This window comes from Schistocerca nitens, chromosome 6 (assembly GCF_023898315.1).
Source record: "Schistocerca nitens isolate TAMUIC-IGC-003100 chromosome 6, iqSchNite1.1, whole genome shotgun sequence".
NCBI lineage: Eukaryota > Metazoa > Arthropoda > Insecta > Orthoptera > Acrididae > Schistocerca > Schistocerca nitens.
This window is the reverse complement of record NC_064619.1, coordinates 16,851,533-16,869,962: the sequence shown is the minus strand read 5'-3', so window position 1 is coordinate 16,869,962 and position 18,430 is coordinate 16,851,533. Positions and strand designations below refer to the sequence as shown.

Below are 18,430 nucleotides of genomic sequence, written 5' to 3'. Positions count from 1 at the left end.
CTTTCGAACATCCTCTAATTTCGCAAGTGTTTCCATGTTCTGTCTTCTGAAAGAAGGAGAAAGACGGTTTAATTTCTACAATGAAGAACGTAACCGTCCGGTATCACACCAAAGCTTACTGTACAAATAAGCCTAATCAAATTTGTTGACATTATTAGCCAATAGGTACGCGACCTGTTGTAATTTTTTTTTTTTTGTTTTGTTTTGTTAGAGTTCGATAACCCATTAAGTCAAGATCGCACATGAAATCTTGTTTATTTGGATGGGTTATCAGTTTCGGTTAACAATCTAGCCATCTTCAGCTCATAAAATATACTTGATTAATGTTGGTGCCATTACGGCTTCACACATCATTAAAATCTTCGTTAAAATGACAACATCCATAGGCCTACATGACACAGTCAGAAATAGTTTTTCATCGTTCGTGGCTAGTGTAATCGAATGGTCATAAAAGAAAGGCGTTATCATATTAAAACTCGATGAATAGCACTATCAGTATTAAATGATAATTAAATGGGCACCCTAGCTGCAATCAGGCATTGATATACTTCGTTGGGGACATGTTGAAAATGTTTGCCCCGACTGGGACTCGAACGCGGGATCTCCTGCTTACATAGCAGACGCTCTATCCATCTGAGCCACCGATGGCACAGAGGATAGTGCGCCTGCAGGGACTTATCCCTTGCACGCTCCCCGTGAGACCCATATTCCCAACATGTCCACCTCACTACATTCGTATTGCGCCTAATAGATGTTGCCCATCATACTCATTACTCGTGGCAGATTAATCAACGGCGAGCGTGCCAGGGATAAGTCCCTGCAGGTGCACTATCCTCTGTGCCCTCGGTGGCTCAGATGGATAGTGTGTCTGCCATGTAAGCAGGAGATCCCGGGTTCGAGTCCCGGTCGGGGCACACGTTTTCAACATGTCCCCAATGAAGTATATTAATGCCTGATTGCAGGTAGGGTGTCCATTTAATCATCATATCATTCTAGAGAAAGCTGCATGGTCATCAACTGTAATTGTTCTTTCGGGAACAGATACTACCTTCATATACAATCAGTATTGACATCATCTCGTATCAGAGATCATCATATATACACTGATAAGCCAAAACAGTATGACCACGTGCTTAATAACTTGTTTGTTCGTCTTTGGAACGAAATACATCACTGATTCAGCATATCAGGGATCCGACAGTTCGTTCGTAGGTTTTTAGAAGTATATGGCATTAGATGCCTACGCGCAGATCACGTGATTCGCCTAAATAACGGCCGCTGCTTTGCGTATGTAATTACGACACCCGATAGCGACCCAGATGGGTTCCATAGGATTTCTACCAAGAGAATTCAGTCGCTGAGACATCAATATGAGTTCACCATAATGATCCTGAAACCACTGTAGCCCGGTTCTACATCTACACCTACATTTATACTCCGCAAGCCACCCAATGGTGTGTGGCGGAGGGCACTTTACGTGCCACCGTCATTACCTCCCTTTCCTGTTCCAGTCGCGTATGGTTCGCGGGAAGAACGACTGCCGGAAAGACTCCGTGCGCGCTCGAATCTCTCTAATTTTACATTCCTGATCTCCTCGGGAGGCATAAGTAGGGGGAAGCAATATACTCGATACCTCATCCAGAAACGCACCCTCTCGAAACCTGGACAGCAAGCTACACCGCGATGCAGAGCGCCTCTCTTGCAGAGTCTGCCACTTGAGTTTGCTAAACATCTCCGTAACGCTATCACGCTTACCAAATTACGCTGTGACGAAACGCGCCGCTCTTCTTTGGATCTTCTCTATCTCTTCTGTCAACCCGATCTGGTACGGATCCGACACTGATGAGCAATACTCAAGTATAGGTCGAACGAGTGTTTTGTAAGCCACCTCCTTTGTTGATGGACTACATTTTCTAAGGACTATCCCAATGAATCTCAACCTGGCACCCGCCTTACCAACGATTAGTTTTATATGATCATTCCACTTGAAATCGTTCCGTAGGCATACTCCCAGATATTTTACAGAAGTAACTGCTAACAGTGTTTGTTCCGCTATCATATAATCATATAATAAAGGATCCTTCTTTGTATGTATTCACAATACAGTACATTTGTCTATGTTAAGGGACAGTTGCCACTCCCTGCACCAAGTGCGTATCCGCTGCAGTTCTTCCTGCATTACGCTGTAATTTTCTAATGCTGCAACTTCTCTGTATACTACAGCATCATCCGCGAAAAGCCGCATGGAACTTCCGACACTATCTACTAGGTCACTTATATGTATTGTGAAAAGCAATGGTCCCATAACACTCTCCTGTGGCACGCCAGAGGTTACTTTAACGTCTGTAGACGTCTCTCCATTGAGAACAACATGCTGTGCTCTGTTTGCTAAAAACTCTCCACTCCAGCCACACAGCTGGTCTGATGTTCCGTAGGCTCTTACTTTATCAGGCGACAGTGCGGAACTGTATCGAACGCCTTGCGGAAGTCAAGGAATATGGCATCTACCTGGTAGCCTGTATCTAATATTTTCTGGGTGTCATGAACAAATAAAGCGAGTTGGGTCTCACACGATCAGTGTTTCCGGAATCCATGTTGATTCCTGCAGAGTAGATTCTGGGTTTCCAGAAATGACATGATACGCCAGCAAAAAACATGTTCTAAAATTCTACAACAGATCGATGTCAGAGATATAGGTCTATAGTTTTGCGCATTTGCTCGACGACCCTTTTTGAAGACTGGGACTACCTGTGCTCTTTTCCAATCATTTGGAACCTTCCGTTTCTCTAGAGAGTTCCGGTTGGCCATGCAGAATTTCGATATTCGTCTGCGCCACATCATCGCCAATGATGGGAGGCATATCGAACACAACCTAAATCCGAATATCTGTAGTGACGTTTACATGTTGAACAAAGCGTGTACACGCCGTTCTTTGTAACTAATTTACGTCTTTTTTTTCACACAGTTAAATAAGTGTTAGCCTGTATTTACTGTGCAGTCTCTGACGAAGTAGGGAACGCTGAGCGCTTGTTAAGGCAGGCGGCGTGGGCGTCGCGCCGGCGGGAAGTCGCGGAGGGTGTGAGCCCACGTGTGAGTGACGTCACCGCGGCCGACACCCTCGCCGGGTCAGCAGGTCGCGCCTCTGGCAAGGCCGGCGGATCTCGCCCACCGAGGCCTCCGCTGACGCCCCCCGCGACTGTGGCTGCGTTAGCGTCGGCTAAACTGCAGCCGGCCCATGGAGGTAGAATAAGGGGAGACGGCGCTACAGACTTACGCTGTACGTTGTTTCGAAGCCAGTGGGAGGGGCTTCAAATGGTTGGTTCAAATGGCTCTGAGCACTATGCGACTCAACTTCTGAGGTCATCAGTCGCCTAGAACTTAGAACTAATTAAACCTAACTAACCTAAGGACATCACACACATCCATGCCCGAGGCAGGATTCGAACCTGCGACCGTAGCGGTCACGCGGTTCCAGACTGAAGCGGGGAGGGGCCTGCCGCCATCTTGGATCCCCCAAAACATTAGCAGACGAGTGTCTATAATTGCTTCTTGTTCGTTATTTCTGTCATGTGATATTTGTTTTATATAGTAAATGTTACACTGTTTTAGTGAACAACATAGTATAAGGACCGTAACTTCAAACGTTCTTCTGGTCTTAAATGCGCATTCGATACAGTAATACGACACGAAAAAATGACGCCTCTGGCCCCAGTACTGTAATTCCTCTTTGTTTATACACTTCGAATGACCGAGAAGTGAAGTACACTCCTGGAAATGGAAAAAAGAACACATTGACACCGGTGTGTCAGACCCACCATACTTGCTCCGGACACTGCGAGAGGGCTGTACAAGCAATGATCACACGCACGGCACAGCGGACACACCAGGACCAGCGGTGTTGGCCGTCGAATGGCGCTAGCTGCGCAGCATTTGTGCACCGCCGCCGTCAGTATCTGCCAGTTTGCCGTGGCATACGGAGCTCCATCGCAGTCTTTAACACTGGTAGCATGCCGCGACAGCGTGGAAGTGAACCGTATGTGCAGTTGACGGACTTTGAGCGAGGGCGTATAGTGCGCATGCGGGAGGCCGGGTGGACGTACCGCCGAATTGCTCAACACGTGGGGCGTGAGGTCTCCACAGTACATCGATGTTGTCGCCAGTGGTCGGCGGAAGGTGCACGTGCCCGTCGACCTGGGACCGGACCGCAGCGACGCACGGATGCACGCCAAGACCGTAGGATCCTACGCAGTGCCGTAGGGGACCGCACCGCCACTTCCCAGCAAATTAGGGACACTGTTGCTCCTGGGGTATCGCCGAGGACCATTCGCAACCGTCTCCATGAAGCTGGGCTACGGTCCCGCACACCGTTAGGCCGTCTTCCGCTCACCCCCCAACATCGTGCAGCCCGCCTCCAGTGGTGTCGCGACAGGCGTGAATGGAGGGACGAATGGAGACGTGTCGTCTTCAGCGATGAGAGTCGCTTCTGCCTTGGTGCCAATGATGGTCGTATGCGTGTTTGGCGCCGTGCAGGTGAGCGCCACAATCAGGACTGCATACGACCGAAGCACACAGGGCCAACATCCGGCATCATGGTGTGGGGAGCGATCTCCTACACTGGCCGTACACCACTGGTGATCGTCGAGGGGACACTGAATAGTGCACGGTACATCAAACCGTCATCGAACCCATCGTTCTACCATTCCTAGACCGGCAAGGGAACTTGCTGTTCCAACAGGACAATGCACGTCCGCATGTATCCCGTGCCACCCAACGTGCTCTAGAAGGTGTAAGTCAACTACCCTGGCCAGCAAGCTCTCCGGATCTGTCCCCCATTGAGCATGTTTGGGACTGGATGAAGCGTCGTCTCACGCGGTCTGCACGTCCAGCACGAACGCTGGTCCAACTGAGGCGCCAGGTGGAAATGGCATGGCAAGCCGTTCCACAGGACTACATCCAGCATCTCTACGATCGTCTCCATGGGAGAATAGCAGCCTGCATTGCTGCGAAAGGTGGATATACACTGTACTAGTGCCGACATTGTGCATGCTCTGTTGCCTGTGTCTATGTGCCTGTGGTTCTGTCAGTGTGATCATGTGATGTATCTGACCCCAGGAATGTGTCAATAAAGTTTCCCCTTCCTGGGACAATGAATTCACGGTGTTCTTATTTCAATTTCCAGGAGTGTATGTGCTATGAAAAGCATGCTTTCGTAATCAATTTCTATTCACTTTCATTGTGTTATTGTCGAAAATTGATAAAGCCAGAACTCCTAAAGCAATGATTGATAGTTTAGAGACAACGATTTGTATTCGTTGCATTTTCAAGTCAAATGCAAATTTTAAATATTCAAGTTTGCCAGAAACTTACCTTATTTCCTTCGGTGTCCCACAGATGTATGCAGGGATGATATAAACAAGCCAGCTGTCATGTCAAGAAAGTGAAAGATTCGTTATATTACGAAGGAAAAGAACTGAATTTAAGATTGTCAGGCCCATCGTAGCTTACACAACTGCTTTGTTTTTAAATTGTACCTACCAAGTGACATTCTATGTGGCAAATAACAGCAATTTACAGGGTAACACGACAGCACAGTGATTACTGTAATGATCTCAATAGCCTTTGCTTAGATAGGGGACTTTACTTTAACAAATATGTAACCCTTTAAGTACTTATAATTTAACCACTGTAACAGGTGTTCCACAAATTTTACTGAATATTTAATTAACTACATGTAGTTACATTACTTTTCTATTAAATTATTGCATTTTAAAACATTAGTTCCCATTTCCAGGATATTTCTTGCCAGGACTTTTCAGTTACTTGGGAATAACCAAACAATGAAAACCAAGTGTAATGCTCACCTCCAGAGAGCTCTTCGCGTTGGATTGATATGAAATTTAAAGTGAAATCACAGAACTAAAACCATACTGTAAAACTTTACAGTGCATCAGAATTTCAAGTATATATAAGAAAATAACGTTTAAATAAGCCCACTTACGAATGAAACGTGATTTGTTTAAACTTTAGACTACAATCGGAACGATTAGTACACCCGTAAGCGACGCAAGCCGGCATTTTTTTATCAAAACACTTCACGACTACACGGAATCAAACCACCAGAAGCGAATGTTTTGGGGTGGCTAACATGGCGGATCTTCACTTGGGTCGGCTTCAAGTTTGCGACGTCATGAAAACTCTTCTTATTTTTACCTCCATGAGCCGGCCTAACCAGAAACAACAGGCTTCAGGAAAAACTACACATGCCGCAAGCGGCGAAGAATATCCGTCGTCCTTCGTAAAACCAGTGACTCAGCTAGTTTCGTGACAAGATTCAATATTGACGGTAAACTCTACAGGATATTCTAGAAGTCCACACAAAGACTGTATATTGAAAACAGTTTCAAGAATATTGCGTACAGCCTGTCGTCTGGTATGGCACATGTGCCAGTCTGCATACTCTTTGCACGCTACGTTTTCCTTCAAGAACCCATTCTGCATATTGATTTTCTGCTACTCCCTTCGTTGCGTTACCAGATTAACTAAACTGGGATACCTCAATACTTATCCGATGAACCATTTCATTCAAAGTGATGAAGTCACAGCAGCGTCATTTGAGAGTAATTCTTGACACAATTGAATATCGCATCCTACTGATTTTTTTCTTCGGCAATTGTGTTTACTACGTCTGCACTCCACTCTCTACATGTGTCATGTGTCAAACGTAAAAAAAAAAAAAAAAAAAAACAGGAAAATTAGCTTTTGTCTAATTTTTAGTGTTACCTACAATGTTGAAGTTGTAGCTGTATCTTTCACTTGTAGGACCTCGTAGAAACTGTGGTCGTGGAGAAATTGCGGAAGTCAGTTGCGCACCTGATATTAAGGTTAGTAGTTCGAATTGCAAGCGGTGGTCCTTTCCTTTCCCACTTTTCTGTCCTTTCCTTTCCCTCTTTTCTGTCCTTTCCTTTCCCCATTTTCTGCTTGACCCGTATAGATCACTTGTAAACAACAAAAGCATCTCTTTAGTCCTCGGTAGAAAGTTCTATTGTTATATTCTTCCTTAAATCATTTGCTGTAGATGCCGAGTCATTCGAAATATTTGCTTTTTGAATGACTTGATAGGAAAAACGAACTTCGACAGCGAAACGTAGGCAATAACTATACTTTTTTTATGTCGATCAGTAACTCACGAAGCCATTATTGCATTCACAATATTTGTTCCACAGGAGAGTAATGTTTTACCCTTAACATGTTACGTTGTGAAGACCATAATTGCCGCGCTGGATTAGCCGAGCGGTCTGGGGCGCTGCAGTCATGGACTGTGCGGCTGGTCCCGGTGGAGGTTCGAGTCCTCTCTCGGGCATGGGTGTGTGTGGTTTTCCTTAGGATAATTTAGGTTAAGTAGTGTGTAAGCTTAGGAACTGATGACCTTACCACTTAAAAAAACAGCTGTAAATCATTTTTATTGTTGACAACTTGACTCAATAGAAAAAATAGGGACGTTTTAGGGAAAATAAGTGCTAGAATCAAACAAGAGGTTCTTAGACGCAGAGTTTTATGTACCTAGAAAAGACTTACCTCCTCGACGAAAAAAGCACGTTGACAGGGGTGTCAAATAATAATTTAAGACTGAAATTTCTTTGGAAGAAAGAAAAGGGCAATGCAACAACATAATTATCCCCTGTTTTGTGTAGACTATGCCGGGGTTGTCGTCTGTATTCGTAGCTTTACCGGGAGTATATTTTTCGTCTCGAATTCTTTTTTTTTTTTTTTTTTTGCAACGTACGAAAACAATGTCAGTACCTCCCTGCCGTCTTCGTCAACGTCGTAACTAAAGTAAATGTTTGATATTGCTGCCCACAATATTTAAATTTATTGATTTGTTGGGAATTAACCTAGGGTATAGTTTGTGAACCGTGAAAGCTACCTCAACTCATTCATTTTTTTAAGTTGAGATGTTGAACGTATATGCGTTGCGTACCTATTCGCAATAGCTCTGTTTCGTGTTGGAGAGATTCGGTATTAGAGTGCCAGTGGTCCCTTTCCGTGTGACGATGTCCGTCCTTGCTGCACCTGGAACAATTCCAGCCACCTGACAGCGAAGTTCCCACAAACTCTCTGACGTAACGTAATTTCCCGACAGCTGATATTACGTACGAGTCTTGCGTGGCCTTTCTGACTTCCAACAGGCCTGAAACTGTGTAGATAAACACGTTCACAATCGTTGCAAGCAGAATAAAGGGTTGCAGAGCTTAGCTTAGATTACATACAGAGTTGCCCCACGAATTAGAAAAATACCCACTTTGGTTCAGGTAGTGTAGCAGGTGCTTTTTTCCAAGAAAACTCTTCGGTGGTACTGTGTACGTAAACTTTTGAAGTTGTCCTCTAACGTCAAGTTAATTCTCGTAGATTCTGGACAAGGCTCCAGTTTTTTTGTCCCGATTTCAGATAAGATTCACACAGTTCACATTTCTCTACTTGGTCATCATATAGCTCCCACAGGATTTGCCAGTTGAATACGCGTTTAGCATCTAGATTAGCTTCATATCCCTTTGCTTCTGTTCAAAGGCATTCTCTTAACAAGCCCGAACCACACGATCCATTTTATTTAAATTGTCCCTATAATATCATTTCCATTTCCTATCCTCACTCTTATTTCTTCTTTATTTGTCTAATCCTTTCTTGCTACTCTACAACAGCGCCTCCAGTAGGCTGTTTCCACTGTTATTAACTTCTTTTTATTCCTGAATGAGATTTTCACTCTGCAGCGGAGTGTGCGCTGATATGAAACTTCCTGGCAGATTAAAACTGTGTGCCCGACCGAGACTCGAACTCGGGACCTTTGCCTTTCGCGGGCAAGTGCTCTACCAACTGAGCTACCGAAGCACGAATCACGCCCGGTACTCACAGCTTTACTTCTGCCAGTACCTCGTCTCCTACCTTCCAAACTTTACAGAAGCTCTCCTGCGAACCTTGCAGAACTAGCACTCCTGAAAGAAAGGATATTGCGGAGACATGGCTTAGCCACAGCCTGGCTGTGACATGGTAGAGCACTTGCCCGCGAAAGGCAAAGGTCCCGAGTTCGAGTCTCGGTCGGGCACACAGTTTTAATCTGCCAGGAAGTTTCTTTTTATTCCTGTTTTTAATATCCCATCCGTATTTATACTTTCAATTACTGTTTCATATGTTTTGTCTTGCTATTCTTGTTAGGAATTTCATTTATTTTATGTCCGAAAATTGAAACAGTCGAGCTTCTTCGTCTGCTATTGAAGGTGTAAACTCTAATCGCAGCTTCTTCTGTAATAGCTACATCATTTCACACTCATCCTTTGTGCAGAATTTCATTTCCTGTACAATCTCTCTTTTTAATAACATGTACATTCTTTTAAGAATGTCATACTTCTCTCATAAATGCGGAATACAACACTCGAAAAACACCGTTTGAAAGACAAGGCATAGCTGATACACACCGAACGTGAAAAATCTTTCTGATGCGTATTATAATGTCAACACTCAACCTTCTCTCCGGACACCGCTACCATACTGAGCAAGAGAGAACTGTTCGATGGCAAACAGAGGTTTTTCCAAAATCACTGCCGGCCAAAGTGGCCGTGCGGTTAAAGGCGCTGCAGTCTGGAACCGCAGGACCGCTACGGTCGCAGGTTCGAATCCTGCCTCAGGCATGGATGTTTGTGATGTCCTTAGGTTAGTTAGGTTTAACTAGTTCTAAGTTCTAGGGGACTAATGACCTCAGCAGTTGAGTCCCATAGTGCTCAGAGCCATTTTGAGAGCTAAAATCACTGGCGACTCGAGCACGAAGTTACTGCAGCTCTCGCCGTCTGTCGGATTTTATCACATATAACGTAAAATATAAATCGTATTTAATACGACTAATTAAAATTAATTTTCGAAGTTACTTGTTTTCTACATCGTCTTTTTGTAATCATTCCACTGTCCATTACGCACGCCACACACTATTTATAAACGCAGCAAAAATCGATTCCTTGTAATACGTTACAGTATTTTTGCCACTTGAATCGTAGATGGTAGAGATATTGGCGGGTGTACTCTGTCAGAGTAACGAGAAACTGAGAATGGGCTGCAGTCGCGGCATGGTAGCAGGTAGCTGGCTTTGAGGTCGTAGCACCAGGCGGACGGCTTGGCGCGTGTGTCGATGAGACTTCTCCTGGACTATTTTGGAGGCTCCAGCGCGCTTCTCGGAACGCGACAGAGGAGGAGTGTCGCTGTGACGGAACACTTTACGCGGCTTTCGCAACATCGCAGTCGGTCGGCTGTGGGCTCTGCGACGGTAATCAATGCCGAAGAGCGCGTAGGGGCAGATCGCTAACGCCTCGTTTGCCGTGGTAATTGGAAAGTAACCTTCACAGAATGTATTAGCATACGACGTAAATTAAATTCTCCCTACCTTGGGAGAAGTTTAAATGTGACTTAGAGACAACGGCTTATTACTGCATTAACGCTCCGTTATCTAGATATTATTTAACTTGGTTGCTGTGAAGCGGAAAGGTCTGCAGCCCAACCCCCCAGCTAGGTCTAGGATTTTCTACTGGAAACGATATGTGTCTGAGAAAAAATTATGTTGCTCCGTTGTACAGGTTCCGCTTTTACCTGCGGCTCCTTTGTAACTGTGCTGGTGGATAAGTCGATCCTCAGATCGGAGGAAAGCGTAAGCGTTCTGCCACGTATAGGAGAGCGACTGCCAAATTTGCTATCTAAACATATTCACGTCGACGACCAATCTGTTTACATAGATATTCTCCTATTTGACACAAATATAGTGTGTCCCTGGTGGAAACCGCAAGTATTTCGTAAATGGTTCAACACAGCGGAACAGTATTTTTTATAATTACTGATAAAGAAAGGGATGAGTTCTCTTAATTGTGGTTAATGTTACTAACCGACAGAATTTACTATGATCTGTATACAAAAAGTGCAACCGTGTACGTTTTCAGAGACATTCGAGATCTCTTATACACCGGAGTATGATGATATCGCTCTTATTGAAGTGGCCGTGCGGTTCTAGGCGCTGCAGTCTGGAACTGCGAGACCGCTACGTTCGCAGGTTCTAATCCTGCCTCGGGCATGGATGTGTGTGATGTCCTTAGGTTAGTTAGGTTTAACTAGTTCTAAGTTCTAGGGGACTAATGACCTCAGACGTTGAGTCCCATAGTGCTCAGAGCCATTTGAGCCATATCGCTCTTATTAATGTTTGGAGCAAAAGTTTTCGCGAAAAGAGGCGGGAAATGTGCTAAATACGAAGTCCATGACCAAGAGTACATGAAATTTCACCTCCTTCGCCTCATAAACACTTTGTAATGGTATACACATATAGAAAAAGTGCAAAGCAGAATAAATGTCAAAAATGGTTCAAATGGCTGTGAGCACTACGGGACTTAACATCTGATGTCATGTCCCCTAGAACTTAGAACTACTTAAACCTAACCAACCTAAGGACATCTCACACATCCATGCCCGAGGCAGGATTTGAACCTGCGACCGTAGCGGTCGCGCGGTTCCAGACTGTAGCGCCTAGAACCGCTCGGCCACCCCGGCCTGCAATAAATGTCATTTTTGTCAGTGCAGCAGTAACATAATTTAATGTGTTGTAGCTAAATCGAAAATAGATGTTGAAGGAACAAAAACCTGTAATATTCAAGATCGAGAAAACTCTCTCTCTCTCTCTCTCTCTCTCTCTCCCTCTCCCTCTCCCTCCCTCCCTCTCCCTCTCCCCACTCTCCCCCTCTCCCAGTGTGTGTGTGTGTGTGTGTCTGTGTGTGTGTGAGAGAGAGAGAGAGAGAGAGAGAGAGAGAGAGAGAGAGGGGGGGGGGGGAGGTTACGTGAAAGAGGAGACGGATAGTTTGAGCAAATATGTACACTTCACAGAGAATAACCTGTACATGCAATGAAATAATCTATCAGCCTATGTAACAATTTGTATTAAATGAACAGTCTCAATAAAACAAAACAAATAGTTGGAGGGTGCCCTTGTAAGCCGAAAACCGTTTACCTGTAGAGAACCCTCAGTTGTGTGCTTACCATTTACAATTTTTTTTTTGTATGAATCCACCATCTTATCATTGCTACCGAACTATCAAATTTGCAGTGTGACCGTTTTGACGTAGAAATGTTTTGTCGTGAGACTAGTCCGAGACGCGGTAGCTAGCTAAATACCAGCTAGCTGCCAGGAGCAGTTGCGTGCCCACCGGGAAGCGCTGTGTTGACAAGGAAGCGGCTTCTCCAGTGTTCTCCAGCACAGGATGCGGCTTGCGTGTGCGGCCGACGCACCGCCAGTGATGACTTTATTGTGGAAAAGGCCGCAGCGCACCGCGCCGCGCCGCGCCGCTCTTACAGGAATTGCGGCGACGGCGATGAGCAATGTTTGTCCAGGATATGACACCCTGCCCCCGTGAGCGACCTTCCAGAATATACTCGCCTTCCTGGGGAGCGACTCCACAGCCCATGGTACAGCCTACCTAAGAGCAAGCCGGCAAAGTGTGTACGCTTCGCTTTACTCTTTCACGTTGTGTACCTTCGCTGAAGCAAGAAATGAGACAGAACAGGTACGCTGAGTTCGACGTTCGTTACAATTTATGATATTCTTGTATACCGTACATCTTCTATAATATACATTACTGCGCCACGAAAGAACAAGAAGTTTAAGGTTTTACACCGACCACGGGGCTATTAGAGACAAAGCACCACACTCTCGGACTGGACAGCAATGAGAAGCAAGTTGTTCGTGTCTTTCTCAAACAAACCATCTCGGTTGTTGATAATACTTCCGGGTTATATGGCCGTGGTCCAATTCTTCTATTCCTACCGTTTCGTCCAATACTACGTTGGACATCTTCAGAGGTATGGCTGGTCCTGCTGAGTCGTGACGACTTTGGGACTTAACTTCTGAGGTCATCAGTCACCTAGAACTTAGAACTGCTTAAACCTAACTAACCTACTACCATCACAGACATCCATGCCCGAGGCAGGATTCGAACCTGCGACCGTAGCGGTCGCGCGGTTCCAGACTGTAACGTCTAGAACCGCTCGGCCACTCCGGCCGGCGGACTTTGTAAGGAAGTAACGTTCTAAATCAGAACGCTGTTAGACTGTTTTGTTGTTTGATTCGGGAAACAAAACGTCCTAGGGCAGCCAATGATGCTCAGTTGTCATAAGCCGTAACAGGAGAGATCTTAGTATATCGGCATGAGTGATTTTTGTGCATTTACTTGACGGAATTGTGTACATCTGTCTCCTTGAAACACTTTATATTACTGTAATTCAGTGCACGTTACTACTAGACGCATTCTCCGGAAGAAGGCATAGTTCAAATACTCATTTCATTCACAAACAGTGCTTATATATATATATGCCTCTGAACGATTTGTTACTAGTGTCAAGTAATTTTAACAGCTCATACGACGCTAATATACAGGGATTTTCCCGGATCTCTCACGGAATACTGGCTCTTGAAATTTTCTTCCTACAATTACATTACATCATTGACGCCTGTCTTCCAGTTGTGCCAGTTATATTTCAGACACTCCCTTGCGAGCAAATCACCCTGTGAACGTTTGCACTGTTATGCTCCTTGTATGCGCTGCTTCGTCTGTCGGCCATCCTCCATTGAGTTTTCAGCAGTTTTACATAAAAACACGAATGATTGTTTTTAAACAGCCACGACAGATTCTTGCTGAAATCGTTGTCCGTTTGAGTTGTCACGCTCAATTCCTAGTACCTCCTCGACGTCTACGAGACGGTAAATTTCATTTCTCCTCTTTACTGGAATCAGCGACATCTAATGATACATTTCATTTCTTGTGTTTATTGAAATTGACTTCCGCGCACTGTGCGGCCTCAAGCACAATGACAAGTGGACCGCAAGTGTAACAACTTCCGTCATCTATCAAAATTGCAATGGGAGGAATCGAAGCAGTTGAGAAACGTCATATAAAACGCGATATGCAACCTAAGAGTCGGAAATTTAGAGTAATATTCCGTAGCCTCTTACTTTGTTTATCAGGCGACAGTGTGGAACAGTATCGAACGCCTTCCGGAAGTCAAGGAAAATGGCGTCTACCTGGGAGCCTGTATCTAATATTTTCTGGGTCTCATGAACAAATAAAGCGAGTTGGGTCTCACACAATCGCTGTTTCTGGAATCCAGGTTGATTCCAACAGAGTAGAGTCTGGGTTTCCAGAAATGACATGATACGCGAGCAAAAAACATGTTCTAAAATCGATGTCAGAGATATAGGCCTATAGGTCTGCGCATCTGCTCGACGACCCCTCTTGAAAATTGGGACTATCTGTGCTCTTTTCCAATCATTTGGAACCTTCCGTTCCTCTAGGGACTTGCGGTACACGACTGTTAAAAGGGGGGCAAGTTCTTTCGCGTTCTCTGTGTAGAATCGAATTGGTATCCCGTCAGGTCCAGTGGACTTTCTTCTGTTGAGTGATTTCAGTTGCTTTTCTATTCCTTGGACACTTTTTTCGATGTCAGCCATTTCTTCGTTCGTGCGAGGATTTAGAGAAGGAATTGCAGTGCGGTCTTGTGTGAAACAGCTTTGGAAAAAGGTGTTTATTATTTTAGCTTTACTCGTGTCACTCTCTGTTTCAATGCCATTATCATCCCATTGTGTCTGGATATGCTGTTTCGATCCACTTACTGATTTAACGCAAGACCAGAACTTCCTAGGATTTTCTGTCAAGTCGGTACATAGAGTTTTATCCGCGCAGTCGGTCTGTTTTTGGACACGCGAGGCGTCGTGTGCGCAGACAAGAGTCTGCGCAAAGAGAGCCGAGTGTCGGTCGTCAGCGAGGCTGCGTGGACCAGAGCGTGTCGTTGTCTGAGGCAGGCCGCCGCTTATCTCGCAGTGGAAATAGCAGCTCATCCTAATTGACCGCAGCGAGGAAGCTAGCCGTGATTAGATAGCACCACTTCGCATTCCTTCCTTCTGCGGCTGCTGTGCGCTGGTTCTTCCAGGCACAGCTAAGCTAAGCGTGCATGAGAGTAGGTCTTCCTGGACATAGATCGCCACTGAGTACCTAACTTTACTCGTTCATTCAGTTTCAGAGCATGCAGCAGGTACATTATTAGTTCATTTTTCCATATTTCCGCTTGTAATTCTCTACCTTTTATCAAGACGAACCACTCGTTTCACTATTCAAAAGTTACATACGACTCTTCTTTTGCCGTATTCTTTTTTTACCCTCGCTTTCCTTTCACAAGTGTATTCCATGTCCAAAGCAAATAACATTGTGGAGCATCATCCAGAGGTCACTCGTGTTAAATCTGTTCCTATTTTGGTAGCACGTAATTCACTGTGACGCACACGGTTGTATTTATGTAGAATTTAGTTTCCAGAATGAGATTTTCGCTCTGCAGCGGAGTGAGAGCTGTTATGAAACTTTCCTGGCAGATTAAAACTGTGTGCTGAACCGAGACTCGAACTCCAGACCTTTGCCTCTCGCGGGCAAATGCTCTACCACTGGTGGAAGTAAAGCTGTGAGGACGGGGTCTGAGTCATGCTTGGGTGGCTCAGGTGGTAGAGCACTTGCCCGCGAGAGGCAAAGGTCTGGAGTTCGAGTCTCGGTCCAGCACACAGTTTTAATCTGCTAGGAAAGTTTCAGAATTTAGTTTGCATTCCTCTTGCATATGCAAGTTGTTATTGCCAAGCAAGTTCTTATTGCTCTAATCTATATCTCATAGACCATAGGCGAATCACAAATAGAGGCTAGACAATATGCACCCTCACTGTTAATTGTCTTAGAATTTAGTTAGTATATTTTCGCGAGATAATAGGTGCATAAGTTTAATCTGTCCAACCCAATATCTGTCTTGTATACTTGCACCGCCGTACTAGGCAAGGTCCTAGTGGAGGTGGTTTGCCGTTGCCTTCCTCCGACCATAATGGGGATGAACGATGATGATGAAGACAACAACACCCAGTCATCGCGAGGCAGGAAAAATCCCTGACCCCGCCGGGAATCGAACCCTGGACGCCGTGCGAGGGTAGCGAGAACGCTACCGCAGGACCACGAGCTGTGATACAAGCAGTAAATCCTTTTTCTGAGATAAACCTCTTTCCCAAACAAACTGCATATCTCTACACATAACATTATAATATAGGCAGGCGCAGCCGGTGAAAATCATGGCAAATTGAACGTGAATATTACTGCAAACAGTTGTTAAGTGCCGCGCTGAGTGGCCGAGCGGTTTGAGGCGCCATGCCACGGATTGCACGTCCCCTCCCGCCGGAGGTTCGAGGCCTCCCTTAGGCATGGGTGTGTGTGTTGTTCTTAGCAGAAATTAGTTTAAGTAGTGTGTAAGTCTATGGACCGATGAACTCAGCTGTTTGGTCCCGTAGGAATTCACACGCATTTGAGCTGTTAAGATATAATTTATTCACGACCGGCTTCGCTGCGCTAAAGCAGCATCTTCAGGTGTTTAGAAGAGTCACATAGATTAGCCCCCAGTGTTCGTAGTAACAGAATCCAACCCCATGAAGAAGTGAATTCGTCAACTTACAGTAACCAGCAGAGCATTGGGGCGAATAGTGCAGGGGATAAGGCATAAAAAAACTAGTACGAACCGAGAATGAGCATCAGATAACAGCTGACTGCTTCTAGTCCGTTACCTCGCGACAACGAACTGCAGTGTTTACCTTTACGAATGGGAGCCCCTATTATGTGATGTTCATATGTTCAATCTGTTTTGACAAGTCTGTTATTGTGCCTCGTCCGCTGCACTGTTCGCCCCATCGCTCTGCCAGTTACTATTTGTTGACGACTTCCCCTCCTCTTGGGGTCGGACTCTGTGACTAAGAACGTTGGGAGCGTCTCTACTAACCACCTGAAGATCCTGCTTTAATGCAGCGAAACCGCTCGTGACTAAATCGTAACTTAACAGAAGGTTCCGGTTTTATTCAAGTTCAGTTTAGTATGCAGTTCTCTAGTTTTCAGAGTTCTTCTATGAGAGCGTAACATACGATTAAATCTTCAAGTTCATATTTACGACTCACTTTTTGTTCCAGATCATTGTACTACATAAGTGACTTCGCCGAACTTCTCAGTTGCCTTTTAGTCGTAGGCTAGTGAATTTTTACCATTCTGAATTGCACAAGTTTATCATATTTCACTCCATTAAGAGCAAGGTTTTTCATCTTCGCACGACATTGAAACATTCTTCTAATTCTTCCGGTGTATCTGCGTGAATGCTTTCCTCGGGTTATACTTCGTCGTAAATAGGCATATCATCTACAAACAGTGTTCGTTTACAGAGGACGAATAAATATCTATTGCCGATGTACGTCGTAAAGGGAAGCATAGATTATTTGCATGTGAACTCTGATCGCCAGACCGTGTGCAATCTTTCTCGACTAAATTAATGATTTGTCCGCAGAGTCTTACGAAGTGAAGATCTGGTTTCCGACTGAAGCGCTGTACTTAGCATGGGGATTTTAGATTTGTCGATCTCTTTTGAGCCTCCGTACAATATAACCTTTTTACTTCGTTTCCATCTTGACACATAATCATATGAAAACTTCGACTGTAACACACACTCTTCATTCATCCGTACTGCGAAGTTAAACCTTGGCAACAACGAATTCCTCTCTCATATTCGCCCCAAAACCTCAGTGCAAGTACAACGTCGCCGCTACCACATTCAGGCAATTGGAGCGTTGATTGACGCAAACGTATTTCTTTAAAAAAGATTACTCTCAGCTCCTGCATTAAACTTATTGTTTGTGTTTTCCAGATTTCCGCCTTTGAAACCGCCGCATCGCAAACCGCAGTGGTCAGTCCTGCCCCGTCAGCTGGAGGCAGGTAACTATATTGACTGGATTAACATCTGTGTGGTTGCATTATAAAAACAAACAGATATTGCGTCAACTGTGCAGTTGGTTCTTCGTAGAATATTTTATAGTCTCGCGGTTCTAGGCGCGCAGTCCGGAACCGCGCGACTGCTACGGCCGCAGGTTCGAATCCTGCCTCGGGCATGGATGTGTGTGATGTGGCTGGTTCAAATGGTTGAAATGGCTCTGAGCACTATGGGACTCAACTGCTGAGGTCATTAGTCCCATAGAACTTAGAACTAGTTAAACCTAACTAACCTAAGGACATCACAAACATCCATGCCCGAGGCAGGATTCGAACCTGCGACCGTAGCGGTCTTGCGGTTCCAGACTGCAGCGCCTTTAACCGCACGGCCACTTCGGCCGGCTGTGTGTGATGTCCTTAGGTTAGTTAGGTTTAACTAGTTCTGCGTTCTAGGGGACTGATGACCTAAGATGTTAAGTCCCATAGTGCTCAGAGCCAATATTTTATACATAATGAATGCTAAATACACGTTACTTGTGTAACTTGTCGTTCAACCAATTTTCGGCTGCCAGGCCATCATCAGGGACATATTCATC

At 45.1% G+C, this 18,430-nt stretch overlaps 1 protein-coding gene across 2 annotated transcripts in view; it reads left to right on the top strand.

The window, feature by feature from the left end:
• Positions 1–18,430, top strand: part of LOC126263044 (uncharacterized) — a 483,472-nt gene that overhangs the window by 101,330 nt on the left and 363,712 nt on the right. The window contains exon 2 of one of the 2 annotated variants that reach the window (XM_049960018.1): positions 17,773–17,836. The gene's annotated coding sequence lies outside the window, so the exon portion shown is untranslated. Of the gene's footprint in view, positions 1–17,772; positions 17,841–18,430 lie in introns of both variants that reach the window. The other variant, XM_049960017.1, reaches the window with a different exon arrangement.